At 43.1% G+C, this 21,737-nt stretch overlaps 2 pseudogenes; one reads left to right on the plus strand and one right to left on the minus strand.

Annotated features, from left to right (window-relative positions):
• Nucleotides 1-285: 285 nt before the first annotated feature.
• On the plus strand, nt 286-4,109 carry LOC101592627 (annotated as a pseudogene).
• Nucleotides 4,110-8,422: 4,313 nt separating this feature from the next.
• Nucleotides 8,423-8,814, minus strand: LOC101593016 (annotated as a pseudogene).
• Between the last annotated feature and the right edge of the window lie 12,923 nt (nt 8,815-21,737).

Raw genomic sequence — 21,737 nt, forward strand, 5'->3', positions numbered from 1 at the left:
CCTTTTATTTTTCATGAGAATATTTTAGTATCCCAGGGCTACCATAGTAAGTGATCTCAAATTTGTCAATTTAAAACAACAAAAATTTAGTCTCACAGTTCTGGAAGCCAGATGACAGCACTCAAGGTGTCAGCAAGGTTGGTTCCTTGCAGAGATCTGGAGAGAGAAGTCATTCCTTGCATCTCCCTCGCTTCTGGCATCCCATCCTGTTCCCAACAATGACCTGTAGACGCATCACTCCAATCTCCAGCTAAAACTCATTGACTGTTACAGTTTAGATCTACAATGTCCCCCAAAGGTCTCTTGCATTCAGAGGTGAGGTTTTGGAAGCAACTGGAAGAGGTGTCTGGTTGGAATAGGTGGGTCGCTGGTAGTGTTCATACCCTTGGTTCCTTCCCCTCCCTCTGCTGCCCAGCTGCCGGGGCTGAGTGGCTTTCTTCTACTTTATCATTTCTGCCTCAGAGCCACACAACCGCTTAGGGACTGAACCCTCTGAACCATGAGGCAAAAGAGCCCTCATTTTTGAGTGCTGGATAGTTCATCCTGTCAGAGGGAAAGTGACTGACACAGGCTTTCACCGTGTTTCTCTGTCTTCTCTCTTTTATTGTCTCATCAGGATACTAGTCATTGGATTTGAGGCCAACCCTAAATTCAGAATGATCTCATTTGAGATCCTTAAATTAATTACATCTGCTAAGACCCTCTTCCCCAATAAGTTCACATTCACAGATATCAGGGGCTAAAATTTGGACAAACTGTTTTAGAGACAAAATTCAACCTTACCTCAAAGGTAAAACCACCTACATATTAGAAAATATAATTACGGGAAACAGATCTAAGTTTTAAAGGTTAGCATAGAAATATACCAGCTTCTTTTTTGTTGCCAAAATTTAATTACTGCAGTCTTTTTTCTCTCTTTCCAAAAATGCCCTAGAGGATTATAGAGGTTTCAGTAGTTACATTTTGAAGTTTATATATAAACAGAGGAAACAAAGGATTTGTTTCCTGATACATGCCCTCTGAGATATTTACAAATTCTTTCAAACTAGAACTAATTGTTTAGTTTAAAGGCTGATAATTTATTTGCCAAAGAGTCAGAAAATAGTCAGAGATTAAAGAACAGCTGTGGATAAATTAATTTTATCCCCATTACACCAATGAGAGCTGGAAATGTACCAGGAGTAAAAGCAAATCAAAGAGTTGAAAATTGCTAGACATTTACATTAGACTAGGGCAGGCCAAATAGCTCAGTGGATTAAAGTGCCTGCAAGCAGGTGCAGGGGCCAGGGGTTTGATCCCTGGGCCTGCTGTGGCAGCCCACCTCCAGGGCATGCTGAGATGGTGACTGAAGGCTGTAAACAGGAGAATCACTATGAGTCCAATCTAGTAGTGAGACCCTGAACACCCTGTAGACCCTTCCCTAAAATACAAAAAGAAAAAAGAAAAAAAAAATTAGACTTACACTGATCATTTCCAATTTATTCTCCATTACAAAGACCAACAACAATAATAGCCTAAAATATTGGACATATTTTGTGCTTACCAGCCACTATTCCAAGCACTTGATATATATATTTTTACTCGATCCTCACCACAACCCCATGGCAATTGTCACCTCCAATACATGAGCAAATATTTCAAATATTGAAGCAATGAGGTCCAAGGTTACATAGTCACTAACAAGTGAAGCCAAGACCTGAACTCAGGCAGATGCCAGGGGGCCTGCTTGATCAGTATGTTATTTTTAAGCTTTTTGTTAATTTTAAAGCTACATAGATCATAGTAACAATGTAGGGAAGAACAAATAAAGAGTAGTTTTAAAATGGAGAGAGACATGGGCCGGCCAAATAGCTCAGCAGATTAAAGTGACTGCAAGCAGGCGCAGGGGCTGGGGTTCAGTCCTGGGCCTGCTGTTCTGGCCCTGCCTCCAAGGTGCACTGAGATGGAAACTGAGATTGGGTGTGGTGATGCACACCTGTAATCTCAGCTCTTGGGAGGCTGTGAATAGGCAGATCACTACAAATCTGATCTAGTAGTGAGACCCTGAATGCCCTATAGACCCTTCCTTAAAATACAAAAAAAAAGGAGACAGACAAGGAGGGGCAAGATACCTCAGCAGACTAAGGACCTGCTTAAGCAAGCACAGAGACTGGGGTTCAATCCTCAGCACCACATGCTGTGCTGGCTCCACCACTTGGTGCACTGAGCAGGTGACCAAGTCCCGGCATGGTGGCACATAGTTGTAATCCCAGTGTTGGGGAGGCTGAAAACAGGAGGAAGATCATTACGAGTCCGAGCTGCATAATGAGATCCTGTGCCAAAAACATAAATTTTAAAATAGAGAGAGAGAGACAGACAGACAGACTGACAGACTGACAAGGAAACTGAGATTTTAAAATTATACTTTTAAGAAAAACTTGGGGCCGGGGAGATGGCTCAGTAGAATAAGCACTTGACTGGCAAACACAAGGATCTGAGTTCAATCCCCGGTTCCACCAAAAAAAAAAAAGAAAAATTCCAGCTTTGAGATGAGCCTTTTCACTTCCAGGAAACTCAGTCAATAAATAAATAAATAAATAAATAAATAAATGACTCCAATGGCCCTATTACAATAAGGCCCTGAATCTGTCCTCTTCACCTGTGAGTTGTGCTTCCTCTACCCTTGGGAAATGGTATATTGGTGGCAGCATGTCTCAAGTTTAAACATTTATAGATGGCTTGCACTGTAAACTGACAGAACACCTTCGAGAGCACCCATTGTAAATGCACCTTTAGGCTGAACACTGTGGTGCGTGCTAGTAGTTGAAGCATTCTGGAAGTTGAAGCAGGAGGATTGGGTTGTCAGTTTGAAGCTAGTCTGGGCTACAACATGAGTTTAAGGCCAGCCTAAGCTGCATGGTGAGACCCTGTCTCAAAAAAAAAAAAAAAGTTGCACAGTACTGCTAGTGGCTTTTCAAGTTGTGTGCTGATAACTGCTAGATGTCATTTGTACTGGCCTGTCTGGTCAAGCTCATGAGAGCTTGAGACCATAACCACCCTTCCAATTTACCAGGGGAAAAATTAATGAAGCAGATTGCCCAGGAAGGCTCTTTCTTGGTGGGTTTAATACAGAAACAAATGAGAAAGCCCTTGAAACAGTATTTGGAAAATATGGAGAGATAGTGAAAGTACTCTAGATGAAAGACCAGGAAACCAATAAATCAAGAGGATTTGCTTTTGTACCTTTGAAAGCCCAGCAGATGCTAAGGATGCAGCCAGGGACATGAATGGAAAGTCCTTAGACGGAAAAGCCACCAAAGTGGAACAAGCCACCAAGCCATCATTTGAAAGTGGTAGACGAGGACCACCTCCACCTCCCAGAAGCAGAGGGCCTCCCAGAGGTCTTAGAAGAGGAAGCAGAGGAACTACGGGACCTCCCTCACATGGAAGGCACATGGATGATGGTGGCTATTCCATGAATTTTAACCTGAGTTCTTCCAGAGGACCCCTTCCAGTGAAAAGGGGGCCACCACCATGAAGTAGGGTCCTCCTCCTGAAAGATCAGCTCCATCAGGATCAGTTCAAAGCAGCACTGGAATGGGAGGAAGGGCCCCTGTATCACATTGAAGAGAAAGTTACAGAGGCCCACCTCGAGGGGAACCCCTGCCTTCTCACAGAGATATTTATTTGTCTCCTAGAGATGATGGATATTCAACTAAAGACAGCTACTCAAGCATAGATTACCCAAGTTCTCATGATCCGAGATTATGCCCCACCACCAAGAGATTATACTTAGCAAGATTATGGTCATTCTAGTTCACGTGATGACTACTCATCAAGAGGCTATAGTGATAGAGATGGATATGGATGGGATTGTGACTATTCAGATCATCTGAGTGGAGGTTCCTACAGAGATTCATATGAGAGTGATGGTACCTTACGTAGTGCTCTGCCTACACGAGGGCCCCCACAATCTTATGGTGGAAGCAGTCGCTATGATGATTACAGCAGCTCACAAGATGGATATGGTGGAAGTCAAGACAGTTACTCAAGCAGCCCAAGTGATCTCTACTCAAGTGGTCCCGATTGTGTTGGCAGACAAGAGCAAGGGCTTCCCCTTTCTATTGTAAGGGGTTCCCTCCTCCATGTGATTCCTACAGCAGTTCAAACCATAGAGAAAGCTGATCTGATAGAGGGCTAGGCAGAAGCAGATACTAGAAACAAACAACACTTTGGACCAAAATCCCCATTCAAAGAAACAAACAAAAAGTGGAAATTATTCTGTCATTACTGCCCAAGGACCACTAAAAGGAAATTGTGTTATGCTTTTTTTTTTTTTTTTTCAGAACCAGGCATTTGAACTCAGGCCCTTGCGCTTGCCATGCAAACACTTTTTCTACTGAGCCATCTCCCCGGCCCCTAGTTATGCTTTTTAAAATTCCTATTAAGTTCCCCTACATAATTTTTATGTTCATGTGCAGAAGGAAAAGTAAAACATGTTTAATTTCATGTGACTATATGATTTACTCTCAACAAGCAAATGTTGAAGTGTGTAAGGCTTGACTTGCTGTACTAGTGCTGTAATTTTCCAAGTAAGTGTCTCTAAAGGCCTCTTCCTACCTGATTCTTTCCCCAGTACATAAGGCAAGCAATTCTGCTCTTCCACAAACATCTAGCCATCTAGATGTGCACTGATCTCCACTGAGAGACGAACACTTTTACCTGTACAAACAAGCTAGCTGTTAGAGGGTAGGTGGAGTGTGCTACTCTTAGGATTTCAGGGTATCTTCAAGCTGAAATCTCCAAGTTCTCAGCATGAAAAGGCCTCAGATCAGATTCCTATGTAAGGAAAGTGCTATTCACCCAGTAAACCCAAAAGCAAGTGGATAATGCTGGCCATGATTTGCCTTTTTGACATTTCCTTGAGAAATCTGCAAGAACCTCTCCTTCCCCCTTCCCCAGTAAGACCATTTAAGTGTGTGTTAAACAACTACAGAATACTAAACAAAAAGTTTGGCCAAAAAAAAAAAAAGACACTTCTGAAATGTACCCTACTCCAGCTTGTAACTGTGTCTCCTTTCTTGGAGCACCTACACTCTGAGATTTTTTTTTTTTTTTTTTTTATAGCAGAACTGGGGATTGAACTCAGGCCCTTGCGCTTGCCAGGCAAGCACTTATTCTACTGAACTATCTCCCCAGCCATGTATCCACATTTCTATTCAGCCTTTATCTGCCTACCATTAATCTATCCTTACTATGTCTTTCTCCAAAAGAACAATAGATAAAAAAAGGTTTTTGAGAATGGCTATCTGTACTTGCCTATTTTATCTGAATATAAGGGGCTCCAAGCATTGAGGAACAAGATCTACATAAAGAATACCTTCCAAGATTAAAGAAGTCCAGGCTATGGACTGCTAAAGAATGAAAATAGAGAAAAAGAAAGGGGGGAGAAAGGAAGGGAAGGTGAGGGAGGGAAGGAATATATATAAAATGTTTAGAATAGTCAGGATGGGAGCAGTGTGAAGAAGCGAGGACAACCCCAGGTCACCCAAAGCTGCGCGCTGCTGCATCTCGTGTCTGGCACCTGTGACCCGCTGCCGTCACCACCATGCCCAAGAGAAAGACTGAAGGGGATGCTCAAGGAGATAAAGCCAAGGTGAAGGATGAACCACAGAGAAGATCTGCAAGGTTGTCTGCTAAACAAGCTCCTCCAAAGCCAGAGCCCGAGCCTAAGAATGCCCCAGCAAAGAAGGGAGAGAAGGTGCCCAAAGGGAAAAAGGGAAAAGCTGGTGCCAACTGGGATGGGAATAACCCTGCAGAAAATGGAGCTGCCAAAACAGACCAGAAACAAAAAGCTGAAGGTGCTGGAGATGCCGAGTGAAGTGGGTACATTTTTGATAACTGTGTACTTCTGGTGACTGTACAGTTTGAAGCACTATCTTTTATCAAGTTTTATAAAAATGTAGAATTTCATTTTACTTTTAAGCTATGTTGTTAGCACACAGAACACTTCATTGTTGTTTTGGGGGGAAGGAGCATATGTCAGTAGTACAGTGTCTCCAAAGCTGGATGGATGTGGGGAAGGCACCTTTCCCTGCTGCTTTTGAAAGACTTCCTCTTGGCTTCCAGGAGGAGGGATTCCCTGATGTTGACACCTGTGGCCACCTTGGCATAAATGCCTTGTGGTACGGGACAGCTCCCAGTTCATTTTATGTCCTCCTTTCCTCTGCCATCAGCATAGGCTTAACTCCCTTACGACCAGAGACCTGTTGGGATCTAATTCCCTAAAGTGATGTTCCCAGTGTATCAGGCAATCTGGACTTGCCAGTATTATGAGATGATGTCCCACAAGGACAATTGATTTCTTTTTTCTAGATTGTGGATCTTCAAATTGATAATTCTGCCATTTTCATTTCCTGAAAGTCAGGGTCGGCTTGCGAAAAGTTGTTAAACAACATGCTAAATGTGAATGTCAACCCTCACTCTAAACTTCTCCTACTTCAGAGCCTCAAAGGAAGACTTCATTGGGTTTTATAGTGGCTTTCTCATTTTGGTAGTCCATCCAAGAAGGGAGTTTGAAAGTTGTTGTATACTGTTAAAAGCTGTGTGCCCATGCCCTGCCTGAAATACCAAGATTGTTTATGGAAAGTATCTTTAATAAAGCTGAATACAGTGCAACTTGGGAAAAAAAAAGAATGGGATGCTTCCAACAAACTCTCAAATGGGTCAGCAACAACGAGAGACAGACAGACAGACAGACAGACAGACAGACAGACAGACACAGAGACAGAGACAGACAGAGAGACAGACAGACAGACAGAAAGACAGACAGAGAGACAGAGAGAAAGAGAGAATATGACCAATTATTGAAATCAGGAAAATCTAAGAGTAAGACAGTCAGCTGCTTCTTATGTTATTCTTGCAACTTTCTCATAGGTTTATAATTTTTTTTTTTTTAAGTAAAAAGGTAGAAGAAGTCACTTTGGCTGTTGTGTCATGAATAAATCAAAGGGAGATAAAAAGTAGGTTGGGCAGGACAGAACAGTGGCTTGGAATTGGGGTCAGCAATAGCTGTCAAGCGATTGCCCCCATAGTTGACATGTGTCTGATGATGAAGGAATGGCCTAGGGAATGAGGGAAAGGCTGTGTTTTATATACACATGTCATTGCCACAAATTAGGGTCAGTTTCTTTCTGACTAGTGTGTTAACATGAGATCAGCTCTGGGTGTACACAGTATCATTACTACCACAATCAACATGAATGCCGTACAGCATCTCATTCATGTGATGATTACAAGTTCCGTATTAATGACTTGTTTCCATTGATATAATAAATGCTTCTGAATGAAGTGTGACCCAGTAGCTGTGAGGTGAAATCTGGGAGACTATGCCGGGGATGGAAGCTTCTCGTTGCTTCAGGTATCACCTGTATTTACACCCTAAACTCTGACCCTGACGCATTTTGCTTCTATCAGTGTTCCGCGGCAAGACAACCCTCAGGCAAAAGTGACTTAATGTCCTAATGCAATAATTACCTAACAGACAACATGATTATTCAGGAGACCTATGGTGAAGGCAAGTGGTGATATTGTGTCTCTTATGAAGGACTTTGAATCAGGTGGTTCCCTAATCCCCAAGTCCAACTCTTCAACCTCAAAATTTCCAACTGTTTTTCTCATAAGTAAAAAAATAAATGTTGGGGCATTTGTACTTTGTATCATGAGATTTTACAATTGCAAAACAACTCTAAGGAAAACGTGGCAGGAGGAAAACAAGTTTCACAATCTTGACCAACTGGAAATTCCACACCCCGCTAAAAGGGTAACAGTGGAAAAAGACATCAACTTTGAAGTCTCTGTTAGGTCTAGGATACCCAAAAGAATGAATTGCTATACAGGTACTTTTTTCTTTATGTATTTAGTACAGGGTCTACAGGGCCTCACTACACAGATCAGACTCACAGTGAGTTCTGTGTTGCAGATATGGACAGACAGTAAACCCTTTATGCTGTCTTCTAGCAATCTTAAAAGCCTATCTCAGATGATTAGATTTAGATGATGATTCCAGGGTCTGTGTGCATTAAATAAACACGAAACTAAATAATTGTTTTGGTAGTCAACAAAAAGCATTCAGTGTTAGCTCTTAGTTCAAAAGATTTAATAAGTCTTTCCAATTTCTCTGAGAACTTTCCTTGGGCTAATTCAACATTGGCAGGTAGACACAGCTAAGCCTTATGGAGATACATGTATGACAGTAACTACAAGGTTTCTTATAATAGCAAAAAACAAGACAACAAAACCAAGAAACTATTCTTTATGACACGTCCTTTTTTTGGAATTATATGCAGGGATTTCATTTTAGTGGAATAGTCCTGGTATAGAAAGATCTTTTTTTTCTTTTGTACACTGTTTTATTTATGGCCTGTCAGTGTCCCTCCTGCCTCTATGGTGAGGTGAAGGGGAAGGAGGAGGACTGGGAGGGGGCAGAGTGTAGCTGTCCTTTGTAGGCATGCTCCAGGGTGGTGGCACACCCAGCTCAATGCTCCAGGACCAGTTTTCCATATCCCCGATTTCCTTGAGTGCTGGTTGAAGTTCTCCACCATCCCGACACATTCGCCTGTCTGCTTAGCAGATTGGGCAGCCTGGATCCACAGGGTGCTCACTTCGTGATCCAGTTTGCTTTCATTCATGTAGACCGGGCCACACCCCACTGAGATGGTCCAAAGCATCTGTCAAGCAGGTCGCTGCAATGATGGCTTTCTGCTTCCTCTTTTCCTGCAGCTCCTTGTGTTCCTTCTGCTTGACCTGGTGTTGTTTGAGCAGGCAGAACAGCATAGTGGTGTGGGGCAGGCAGCTGGGCATGTCACCCCCTTGGCTGTGGGACCTGAACCCAGCTCCCAGGCTAGAGATCTTTAAGAATATTAGTTGAAAACAACACATTGCAAAAAGTTAAAATTTAAAAGCTAAAACTTAAGTATTATGTATCTACTTATATATCCTTGTGCATAAATACATGTGTTAACATATAAAAATTCAGGGAGTCCCAGTGTGGGTGGAGCACACCTCTAATCCCAGTGCTGGGAGGCTTAAGGATCACTAGGTGTCCAAGCCCAGTAGTGAGATTGAACAAAAAAAACCAAAAAAAAAAAAAAAAAAAAAAACCCAAAACCTAGGGGAAGGGTTTCTGGGTTTTGTTTTTATTTATTCTTTTCATTTTTTCTTTCTTTCTTTCTTTCTTTCTTTCTTTCTTTCTTTCTTTCTTTCTTTCTTTCTTTCTTCTTTCTTTCTTTCTTCTTTCTTTTTTTGAGACGGTCTCACTATCCCTATGTAGTTCAGGCTAGCCTTGAGCTCACTTTTAGCTCAGGCTGGTCTCAAACTCTCAACCACCTTCCTGACTCAAGCCTCCCAGGCCACCAAGCCTGGCCTCTATTTTCACTAGCAGGTTAATGTCGGGTTTTAGCAGCAGGCAGTGCAGCAGAGCAGCAGAAATAGGTGGGGCGCCTTTATTAACTCTAAAGACAGATAGAACCAAGTACAGATCAGCAGATCCTCTGATGTGAGACAGGGAGGCTGAGACTTTATGGACTTTTTGCTGGGGGCAGAGCTTGAGGGGCAGGTTTAAGGAGCTGATTGGAGGCTCCCTTGCGTGGGTGGGAAAGGTCAAAGGAAGTTGTACCCAGGGCTGAAGTGGGGGAGGAGGAGGAAGTGGTCATGGGGAAGATAAGCTGTTGTGTGGGGAGGATTCAGCCATGTTGGATCAGGGCCATGACAATTTAGCAGTCAGTATTCGGACATAACCTATCAGTTAATTATAGTTATCTTGGTGGAAAGAAAATAGAATTGTGATAAAGTAAAGAGGAACTTTCAGTTTTTACTCTTAAACTGGATATTTCTGAAATTTTTACTATAAATACAATTGGTGTGTCAGTGCTATAATTTTTTTTATTTATTTGTGTGTGTGTGTGTGTGTGTGTGTGTGTGTGTGTGTGTGTGTGTGTAGCCAGCTCAGCCCACCAGAGGGCGGGGCTGGCTGGCATGTGGTGCTGGGGGATTGAACCGCTGTCCCTGAGCTTTGCCAAGCTTGTTTTAAGTAGGTGCTTTAGACCACTGAGCCATCTCACCAGCCCTCTATAATTTTTAAAAAAGGATAAAAATCAAATAGTATAAAAATGGCAAAAAAAAAAAAAAAGTATTGCAAAGATCCTTTCTGTATTGTTTTCCAAATTATGAATAATAAACATTGACTACTTTTAGGTTTTTTTGTTTGTTTTTCGTTTTCTACTTTTAGTTTTTAAATGATACAAAAGTGTTTTAGCCGGATGTGATAATGCATGCCTGCTATGTCAGCTATTTGGAGGATGAGCCAGGAAGATTACTTGAAGGGCCAGCCAAATAGCAGATTAAAGAGCCTGTAAACAGACACAGGGGCAGGGGGTTCAATCCCTGGGCCTGCCATGCCGGCCCCGCCCCCAGGGGCATGCTGAGATGGCAATTGAGACTTGTCTTGGTGGTATGCGCCTGTAATCCCAGCTCTTGGGAGACTGTTAACAGGCAGATCACTGTGAGTCAGATCTAGTAGTGAGACCCTGAACACCCTGTAACCCTTCCCTAAAATACAAAAAAAAAACAAACAAAAAAACAAGATTACTTGAGCCCCAGGGGTGTAGGGCCGTTTAGGCCAACATAGCTAGACCTCATCTCAAGAAAATGAAGAGGAGGAGATAGTACTGTTGCAGGTGGCTAAATTACATAAAAATATTATACGCAGTCAGACAGGGCTAGCCTACAAGGAGACAATATGGAAGACATGGTGACTTTGCAACTTTGGAAGAGACACTTTCACTTTGGGCCCGACCTCAAGACAAAAGAGAAAACAAATGCAGCCGCATTCTTCCCTAGGGATGGGCATCAGGGATGGAGATTCTAAATAGGTGTCAATCACCTTGAAAGAGCCAGAAAGTCACTAGCCCAACCCCCAACAGGAAGAGACCCTGTTCCATATCCCTGCTGCTTGCTACATTTGATTCTGATTTCATCAATTCTACCTGACCAATGGTGCTTGTAATCTCATTGGTTGCCCATAATGCCCACCTAAGTGAGTTCTCAGGTTCTCCATTTTAGACCCACCTCACCACATGGTTTTACTCTATAAAAATCCCTGGAAGAGACAGCTTCCTGGGCTAACCCACTCGGTCCCCCTTCTGTCCCTCTCTTGGACTGAAGCTTTCTTTCCCCCACTAAATATGCTGCTCTTAACCTCTGTTTGTTCTTAAAATTCATTCTTCAGTTTTAGAGAACATGAACTCATCCCAGGTACCTATCAGGTTGGGAGTTTCATTCCTCAATATCAGTATAGTAAGAAACAAAGGAGCTGAGTAATTCATTCTGTTCCCTCCAGTCAACCATAAACACCACTTTAATGGTCATCCATGCTTCCGTTTGATGGGTTTTTGCCCAAGCAAAAAATCTGCCTAGTCACCACAGTGGAGATCCAACATGGCAATGTCCAAGAACAATGGCACATGGCATACTTCCTCCTTCTTTCCATGCATCCAGAATGACACAGAGAACCTCCAAATGACACAGGAAGAAAAAATGATCTCAAGTGGATGACCTCCAAATTATATAGGGGAAAAATGAAACTCTCGACGAGTTCATGTTCTTTAAAGCAGAAGAATGAATTTTAGGAATAAACAGAGGTTATGATCAGAATATACTTATGGAGGGAAAGAAAACTCCTGTCCAAGAGAGGGACAGAAGAGGGTCCCCAAGTGGGCTATCTACTGGAAGTTGTCTCTTCCAGGGACTTTTACAGAGTAAAACCATGTGGTAAGGTGGGTCTAAGGTGGTGGAGAACATGGGAACTCGCTTAGGCGGGCATGAGGTGGGACAAAGCTATGGTCAACCAATGAGATTACAAGCACCATTGCTCAGGTAAGGACCAAATGGGGAAGTGAGGCACGTAGCAAGCGGGTATGAATACAGGACAGGGTCTCTTCCTGTTGGGGGTTGGGTTAGTGACTCATTTGGGTTCTTTCAAGGTGATTGATACCTCTTTAGAATATCAATCCCTGATGCCCATCCTTAGGAAAGTATATAACTATATGTTTCCTCTTTTGTCTTGAGATCTGGCCCATTTGGGAGGGTCTGTCTCTTCCAAGTTGGAAAGTCACGTTGTCTTCCATCTTGTCTTCTTGAAGGCTGGCCCCGTCTGACTGCCTATAATATTTCTATCTAATTCAACTCCCTACAACACCAGGACACCATTCTGCCTCCCTCAAAGCTCCACCCCAATAAAACCAGGGAAAAGCTGGGGCTCTCTTTGTCTTGGGTCAGAGGATTCTTGCTTCCCTTTAAGCAGTCCTGTGTGGAGCAATAAAGGTCTCTTGTTGCTCTTCTGTTTTTCATTTTTGCAGAAGGAAAAACCTACACCATATTCTAAATGAAGTACAAAATAAAATAACAAAAGCTTAGCAAGTCACAATGATACAGGGAGAAAAACTGGTCTCAGGTGGGTGACCTCCAAACAATATAGGGGACCTCCAAATGCCATAGGGAAAAACGATCTCTTGACCTGACCTGAATGAGTTTGTGTTTTCTAAAACTGAAGAATGAATTTTAGGAACAAACGGAGGTTATGAGCAGAATATATTTATTGAGCGAAAGCTCCTGTCTAATGGGGCCGGGGAGATGGCTCAGTAGGATAAGTGCTTGACTGGCAAACGCAAGGATCTGAGTTCAATCCCCAGTTCAGCCAAAAAAAAAAAAGCTCCTGTCCGAGAGAGAGACAGGAGGGGAGCCTGAGCAGGTAGTTCCCCCAGGAAGTTGTCTCTTCCAGGGACTTTTATAAAGGAAAACCATGCGGTGAGGCGGATCTAAGGTGGTGGTAGAGAAGACATGAGAACTGGCTTAGTTGGGCATGAGGTGGGATGGTCAACCAATGAGATTACTAGCACCATTGTTCAGGTAAAATTGATTAAATCCAGTATCAAATGGGAAAGTGAGTCATGTAGGTGGGTCTAAAATGGAGAACCTGAGAACTCACTTAGGTGGGAATTATGGGCAACCAATGAGATTACAAGCACCATTGGTCAGGTAGAATTGATGAAATCAGAATCAAATGTAGCAAGCAGCAGGAATATGGAACAGGGTCTCTTCCTGTTGGGGGTTGGGCTAGTGACTCACTTGGGCTCTTTCAAGTTGATTGATACTATTTAGGATCTCAATCCCTAATGCCCATCCTTAGGGAAGTATGTAGCTGTGCTTCCTCTTTTTGTCTTGGTCTTCAGGTGTGGCCCATATGGGAGTGTCTGTCTCTTCCAAGTTGCAAAGTCAACCTGTCCTCCATCTTGTCTCCTTGAAGGCCTGACCCTGTCTAACTGCCTATAATGTTTCTATCTAACTCAGCTGCCTACAACAACAGCAGATCACTGTGAGATACAATGGGAGGTGTCTAGAGGAGCTACTTATTGCTTACACCCGCAATTCTTTCCTGGTCGTACACAACAACCTGGACTATTGTTGACCCATTCAACTGTAACAGAGAGAGGAGGAAAAGGAGAGTTTGCAATGAAAACATAAACATATGTTGTTAGGTTTCCCCAGAAGATTGAGGGGCCAGTTTAGTGACACACAAGGAGCTGATTGGGGACTCCTCTATGTGCTGGGAAAAGTATCCAGGACTGGAGTGGGAAAGAAGGAGGAAGTGGTCATTGGGAAGATAAGCTGTTGGTTTTGGGATTCAGCCTCGTTGAATCAAGGCCATGACATAATCAGTTTGTACTGGGGCTGGAACCTATCAATTTGACCAAGAGTGTTTCTGAACAAAAGAGCCCAATAGAAGAGCCCCAAGGGGCTCAAGGAAGAGTTGCCAATTCACTACAAATCAAGAGTCCTCTACATTGTCCAGGGAGCCTTTGTGGATGGACAGGATTTGAGAAGTCTGCCCTTACCATGGTCGCCCTTACCGTCAGGTCATGGAGAAAGGCTCCTGTTCTGAGCATGGGCCTCTAGAAGCACAGACGCCCCTGGCTGAGCCCTGTATGTGCATGCCAGGAAGGCCTGTGTCACACCAGACCCTGCATCCTCCAGAAAGTGCAGACGCAGCATTTATGGAGAAAACACAGCCTTAATTACACACCCCCTTGCAACCAGCTCCTGGGGCAACATTGCCCTCTCCATGCCCAAAGAGCAAGAGTACAACCTGGTGATATCAACATAAACAGCCAGGTTAGGCAGAAATCTTACAGGCAGTCAAACAGGATTAGGCCCTCAAAGGAGTCAGTGCAGAAGATGAAAGCACATTACATTGTGGGCGGAAGTGTGTTCCTTCAAGGCCAGGCCTCACTGAAAGATGAAGCGACTACACCTACTTCCTCAGGGGTAAATAATAATGACTGATATTCTAAGTAGGTATCAACCCCCTGAGTGAGGGACCAAGGCCTTGACCCACCCCTTCCAGGAAAGGTTCTTTTTCTTTCCTTGCACATTTATTCTGTGACTTGCTTTCCCATTGGATCAATGTTACCTAAACTACTATACTTACAATCTTATTAGTTGATTATAGTTTCGTCCCACCTTACACCCACCTCATGATTTCATAGCCACTTTGTGATTTTGCTCCATCCAACTTCCTTTGAGAAGTGAACATGTGGGCAACCCACTTTCTGGGCTCCCTGCTGTCTGACTTACACAGAAGCTGTCTTTCCCTCAATAAATTTTTCCTACTCTCAACTTCCCTTATTCCTTAGAATTCATCCTTCAGTTTTGGGTACCATGAACTCAAACATCAAGCAGGTTGGGAGTTATAGTTCCCTTATATCCTTTAGAGATCCTATATCCTCCCTCTATCAACTTTAGCTCTTTCTACTCTTTCTTTGTTTGGCCACTGTGGTATCCATCTTCACCCAAGATCCCAATCTGTTGATGGCACTTCCTGAAAGAGAAAAAAAGACAAATTTTCAAATCAGCCCAAAGCAAAGGTTGCACATGATCTGAAGAGGTGTTCTAACTTCCAGGAATAAAATAATTAAGCTGAATAATTTTAGCATAATCTCATTTTTTCTTAATCCAGGCAACCTTAATTATTCTTATTTTAGATATGTACTGCACTGGATTATTTGACTGGGAAACTGTATTCAGCTAGCTCCAGGCCTAACTATGAGTTAACAATAACAAAATAACAAAAATAAGTGAATAAATAAAATTTAAAAGGGCTGGGGAGATAGCTCAGCAGCTTAAGCATCTGCTTGGCAAGTGCAAGGTCCTGAGTTCGATCCCTGGTACCACATGCCATGCCGCCACCATAAGTGGGTATGGTGGTGCATGCCTATAATCCCAGCACTGGGGAGGCTGAGACAGGAGCATCACTACCAATCTGAACTACATAGCAAGATCCTGTATGAAAAAAAGAAAAAGTTACTCTTTTGACCACTTACATGCCAGAAGTGGGGCTACTGGATGTCTCTATGTTCATACAAGTCATAGATAATGTGCTGTGTGCTGTCACGCTTGTCTCAGTTTATCCTTACAATGCAGACACTGGTATTGTTAGCAACCCTACTCCACAGATGAGGAAGCTGAGACTTTGTAAGGCTTTTCCTTTGGCATCAGTGAGAGACAGGAGAGAGCTAAAAGAAACCTTTATTGAAGTCCTGGGAGTACTGGAGGAGAGTACAAGAACCCTCAGAGGAGGAAGCCGAGGGACAGAGTTTTTACAGAGTTAGATTAGAGGTGGAGTTTACAGGGGCAGGTGAAGTGGTATGCATGCATCAAAAGGAGACAAAAAAAATTTATTTTGGAACTAGAAGAACACAGAAGTTGGTCTGGTAGTGACACATTGTTTTAGGACCCAACGCCATGTTGGATCACCTGCCTAATGACCCTGGCAGAGTTCCACACTGGCAGAAACCCATTAGACTTACTAGGTCCATCCACAGCCCATGTTCTAATTTGTTGTTTTTAGTTCTAAGCCTGTGCTCTTCTATGTTATTGGGGTGGGTGGGGGGAGATCTATTTTTTCCAGTAAAGGAAAGCTTGATTTGAAAACACCTTGCACACCTCATCTTTTTTCCCTCAGCCTTGTTTTACGGAGGCGAGGTGGCCATCAGAAAGAAGCTCTCCACAGGCCTGAGAGGGGACTAGCCTCACTTTACTCATTTCCAGATGGATAAGACCATGAGAGAACCTATCTCATAGGATTGTTGCTGGAACCCAAGGAGATGACTGAGGGAAGGTGCTCAGCTTCCACCAGCACATAATAACTGCCTGACACACGGGTGTTAAGAATATTGAATACGTGCAGAGGAGCCTCAGCCAGTGTGTCAGCTGGATGAGTTTACTAGCACAGCCAGCGCACAGCAGCAGCTACATTGGAGCCATAGACAGTGACTGGGGAGGCGTGGAGGGAAGTGAGGCACAAGCCCCTGGGCCTTGGTGGGGGCAGCGGGCACAGCGCATGCAAATGAGAGCTGCTGCCTGTGCCGGGGCCTTAAAGGAGAACAACGCCAGACACTTCAATTGCGGGGCAGAGACATCAGGAGGTAAACTCCTCTTGCATGGTGATTTTACTTATTTCTGGTTTAGACCTCACCATCTGTGTGCAAGGGAAAGGAGTCTCAAGGCAGTGAGGATGCAGGGTCCCAGGAGAACAGGGTCCCCCACACTCACCAGTCCTGTCTGCAGAGCTAGCTCGGTGAGAATAAGGTTCAACACCACCCTCAAGGGGAAAATAAGCCAAGCAAGGGCAGCACCCAAGGCTAAGTTTGGATTAAGGAAATAAGAAAAGCCTCGCCGGTTTAACCCCAGACTGCTTGTTTTCAAACTGTGTTCCACAGAACCATGATTCCAGGGTTCTATGCCATCTTTTCATTAGAACTTCATTTTTAAAATAGAACTTGACTTCATAATCAACAAACACTCAAGTATGTTATAAATCAAACTAACTCGGTAGAGGTCATGTGGGGGGCGAACTTATAAGAAAAATTTCTCATTTTTTAAAAGAATTCTGCATATTGCAAAGCAGCTGTTTAAAAAAAAACAAGGGAAGAAAACACTATTTGAAAACATATCTGTGTAAATTTCTTAATCATACATAAGCAAAACAAAATTCAGGCTGTTACTATTTTTCAATGATTTCAAATCCTTGGTTTCCAAGTTTCATGTTCATTGAACAGCCTTACTGTTCTCATTGCTTAGGTGTATGAAACTTTCATAGCTTATTAAAGAGTATACTAATGCCATATAAAATATCTGCAATTGCACACTCTGTATGTCCAACATAAGCTGCCTAGAGTCCTCCAGACCATGGGATACAGGGAGAAATTCTCTAGGAGGCCCTAACTCCGTCTCCTTCCTGATGACTACAGTCACTTCTGTCTCTTTCCTGCCCAAGACCCTGCACCGACAATCGTCTCTGGGGTGCTATCTGCAAGCTCCCAGGAGAGAGGGTGATTCAGAGGGCTAACTGAAGCTGGCGACCTCTCTGTGCTGCAGTACCCTGACCTACTTCAGTGCCCTGTGGCAGCCACCATCTTTCCCTCCAGGTAATACCAACTTGGAAAGCTGTTCAAGAGAGCTTCTACATTTTTATCTTGACTTTGGCAAGTTAGGACCATAATCCACAACCCCCTTCCACTGTGGCATTCTTTAATGTAATTCATGGATCAATGAGACCAGCTAAGATATACATGAAGGAAAAAGTTGAGACAAATAGACAAGTTGAGCCTGGCTGCATCCCTTTGGAAAAATTCCACAAAGGCGACAACCCAGAAGAGAAAGACTGACATAAACTCTACATTTGTACTTTTAAAAAATATATATATATTCTATAGTTTATATAGTTATGATCAGCCATTACTTTTTTTTTTTTTTTTTTTTTGTTAAGGCCAATTTAAGCTGGCTTTGAGCTCACTTTGTAGCCCAGGCTGGTCTCAAACTTGCAACTATCTCCTGCCTCAGCCTTCTGACTGCTGGGATAACAGGCGTGTAGCACCACACGCAGCAGCCATTACTTTTATTAAAATTTTCCAAATCAATGTGGTCACTTCTATATAATGAAACTTCAGTGTCACTGTATTTCATTTTACTTGGTCATTATACAAGTTTAAGTTAATCCAAAAAGAAAACTCCTATATCACAGAAATGTTTCTACACTTACAGTGATTCATATTATTTCAAGAAAGAGGAATGGCAAAATAAATGGATAATTCCCTAGAGGTGTTTGTCAGCTGGGTCGTATTAAAATATCCTACATTATTCTTTTTTTTAAATTTTATTTATTTATTTATTTATTTAGTGTGTGTGTGTGTGTGTGTGTGTGTGTGTGTGTGTGTGTAGCCAGCTCAGCCCACCAGGGGGCGGGGCTGGCTGGCATGTGGTGCTGGGGGATTGAACCGTGGTCCCTGTGCTTTGCTTAGCTTAGCTTGTTCTAAGTAGGTGCTTTAGACCACTAAGCCATCTCACCAGCCCCTCCTACAGTATTCTTTATGGGCTCAGAGATCTTTATTTGGGTAACTTTTCAATCCTGTCTGAAATATCACCAATCTAAGATAAGACTAGCAAAAAAAAAAAAAGACTAGCAATTATTCACCACGAAAGCTTGAGTCCTGAGTTTCTGGCTCAGTATCCTGCTCTTACATTTTGCTTTTCAAAAAATCCCCCCATAAAAGTTTTTAAAGCTAAAACCTACCTCCCTCCCCCAAACTCTATTTTTAAAATAATTTCCATCAAATAACATCATCCATATCTCAGTATGACAGAAGTCGCTAATTCGTCATGCCTAAGAATAAAGCACTATTCTCCCTGTCTCTCCAGCTCCACTTGGCAAATTTTCTCTATTGAATATTCTTCTCACACTTTCATCATCCACTTATTTTGCAGCTCTTGTTCTCAGAATGTCAATGAAGACTTTTTGCCTAATACTTCACTTCTCTCCGTGTGCAAATGGAAAGAAAAAAATCAGAGCCTAATTTAATCAAAATTCTATTATGTAGCCTATACGCTGGGGTCAACAACAACAAAAAATGTCTCTAGCAAAAATAATACTGCAAAATACAAAACTGATTTTTCTAGAAACTCTAAAACTGTAAGCAAGTCTATGTTCTGTATAATTTTGACAAAGATCTTCTCATTTTTTTGATAAAAATCAATAGCTTATAAAGAATTATAACCAAAATTTCAACAGCAGAAACTAAAACAAGATGTGTGCTCATGGTGGGACTATTCGAACCAAAATAATGCTTTGTCACCTTAGCTCTCTGGCTATGGGCTCTTCCTATACCTCCTAAAATAAAGTGGCTCTCAGAAATTTGAGATATATGTCTCCATCCATTTCTCAAAGATGCTTATATGGTTTGTGTCTAGTTGTCCCCCCCAAAGCCTCACACTTACAAGTTATGGGATAGGTGGCTGAAGGAGCAACGAGGGGCCAGAGGGGCGGGGCCAGAGGGGTGGGGCGGGGCCAGGGGCGGGGCCAGAGGAGCAGGGCGGGGCCAGAGAGGCTGTACCGTTAAACTGGCTAGCCCTTGCTTTCTCAGAGATGTGGAGAGGGTCATCCTGGACACACCGGTACCCTAGCGTCTCCTGCAGAATCTTGAGCCCTCCAGTAACTGTGAGCTAAATAAAACTTTCCTTCCCTCATTTTGAGTGTCAGGTATTTGTCCCAGCAACGAGAGAAGAGTGAGTGAGACAGATGTCATTTTCTTTTTTTCCTCTTCCTGCTTTGGGACATTAATAAACTAAATAGGGACTAAAATGAACTAACCTCTACTCTCCTATTGTCGGTTCCTGCTTGGTCGCACCACCCCATGCATATGTGCTTTACTCAACAACTCTCACCCTAGGCACCAGGCTACAGAGATGAACGGGACATTGTCTACAGAGAGCTCATTCCCTTGCTGCCTTTGATGAACCATTGAGGCATTTTCAGAAAGGGTATGTATGATTTCAGCCTTGGATTAGACTAAAAAATAATTATTTTCTGGTTTTGGTTTTGTGTTTTGTTTTTACAAAAACCCACGAACAAATAATGTACACAGAAGCAAGACACAGCAGCCCTTAGGGGGTATTTTAGGCATTCCCACTAGAGGGCGCCAGATCCTGCACTGTTGTCCTGCAACACCTCTACAGCGACCTGCCTTCTCCACCCCCTGCCTGTTCCCTCACCCCCACCCCAATATGCTGGAAAATTTTCTGGCATAGAAAAGATTCAAACAAAACTTGGACCTCTGCCACTGGGGCAAACTGGAATTCCTTAAATAGACTGACCCTTCTCTATGGAAGAAGCTCAGGCCCCATCTTGACACTTTCATATCTCCTTTCAAATGAGGATTTACAGAATCTAAAGGTAGGTGTGGAGGTGTCCCTAATCTCCACCACATGCCTACTGTGCTTTCCAGCAGTTCCTATACATTCAAAGTCTGCTCTCTAAACCTCATTTGATAGATTGGGAAAACCAAATGAAGTGTTACCCAGAGTCAGAAGGCTCTCTTAAGTGTCCAGACCAACACTTACCAACACTCAAGCAGGAGTCCATGGAGCATGACCCTTATGACCACCTCATTGATTCATACAACACTCTTTATCTTCCACCCACGAAAGCAGATCACAGAAAGTGGCTTGTCGTAGTCCTGCACTCTTCCCTGTGGGTGCCCACCAGACAGCAACAAAATATGGTGAACAAATGTTTTAGTATTCACTGTATCCAGAGTTCACACAGCACACAGAGCTGTGTCACCTTGGTAAGGGATGTAAGAAACAGCCTGGAGGACTGGGGTTTTGGTTGTGTGGCTTTGGTTCTGTCAGGAAGTGGGGAGCATTTCCATTAGGCAATTTACTAAATCCCATCAGGTCGGAAGAGAGGGAAGGTAAAGTGGGAGCTGGTAAGCCATTGCTCCCACAGGCTATGTGGACTGGTGGGAGGAAGGTGTCTGGTACTGTGTGGCCTACACTGTGACCTTGTTTTTGCCTATGCTTTCATAAATTATGGAGTGGACATTCTTTTCATCTCACCTCATCATGGTCACAGCAAGGCCTGGTCTGAGGCTGGTGTTCTGCAGTTGTTTATTTATACTACACAGGAAAACATGATGGCCCAGCTCTGAACATCAGGCTGGCCCCCAATAAACTTCAAGCTCAGGCTAGGTCCTGGCCATCAGCAGTGTTTTCCTTTTTTCACCTCTCTTCATCCTTCTCTCTCATGCCTGTAAGCTGATGTGAGAATTGCAGGCAGTACAGTCTAATACCCCCAGGTATTACTGAATATAGTCTTCATTTGGGTAGCTAGCACTTTTTCCATTGTTTGCACCTGTGTCTTCCTTGAAAACTCCTGGAGAAGGGTCCCTTCAAACACCACTCACTAGCATCGTACCCCAGCATGTCTACTTTCAACACAATCCAACTAGGAAACAACAGGTAGGATTTGAACTTGGATCCCACCTCTTGACTCTTTGCTTCCCACGTGCTGTGACAATGGTGTCACTGGTGATTATCCTTCACTGGAACCTCACTTTGTGATTCCAGGCCCCAAATTTTTTCCATACAACTACTGAATGTACCTAAAATCCTCGCATCAAAGGTCAAGGTCAGGGCAACAACAGAAATGATACAGAATCTGTAGGTTGCTTACAGGCTGGGGTCACTGATAGGGCTTCCTAGAGTCCCCTCTAATTATAGGTGAACACACCAATAGGGACAAGCATCACAGGGAGGCTCTAGGAAGAGCTGTGTGGTAAGTTTTAAATTTACTCCCCTGACATCCC

Source organism: Octodon degus, unplaced genomic scaffold (assembly GCF_000260255.1).
Source record: "Octodon degus isolate 3935 unplaced genomic scaffold, OctDeg1.0 scaffold00019, whole genome shotgun sequence".
In the NCBI taxonomy this organism is placed as follows: domain Eukaryota; kingdom Metazoa; phylum Chordata; class Mammalia; order Rodentia; family Octodontidae; genus Octodon; species Octodon degus.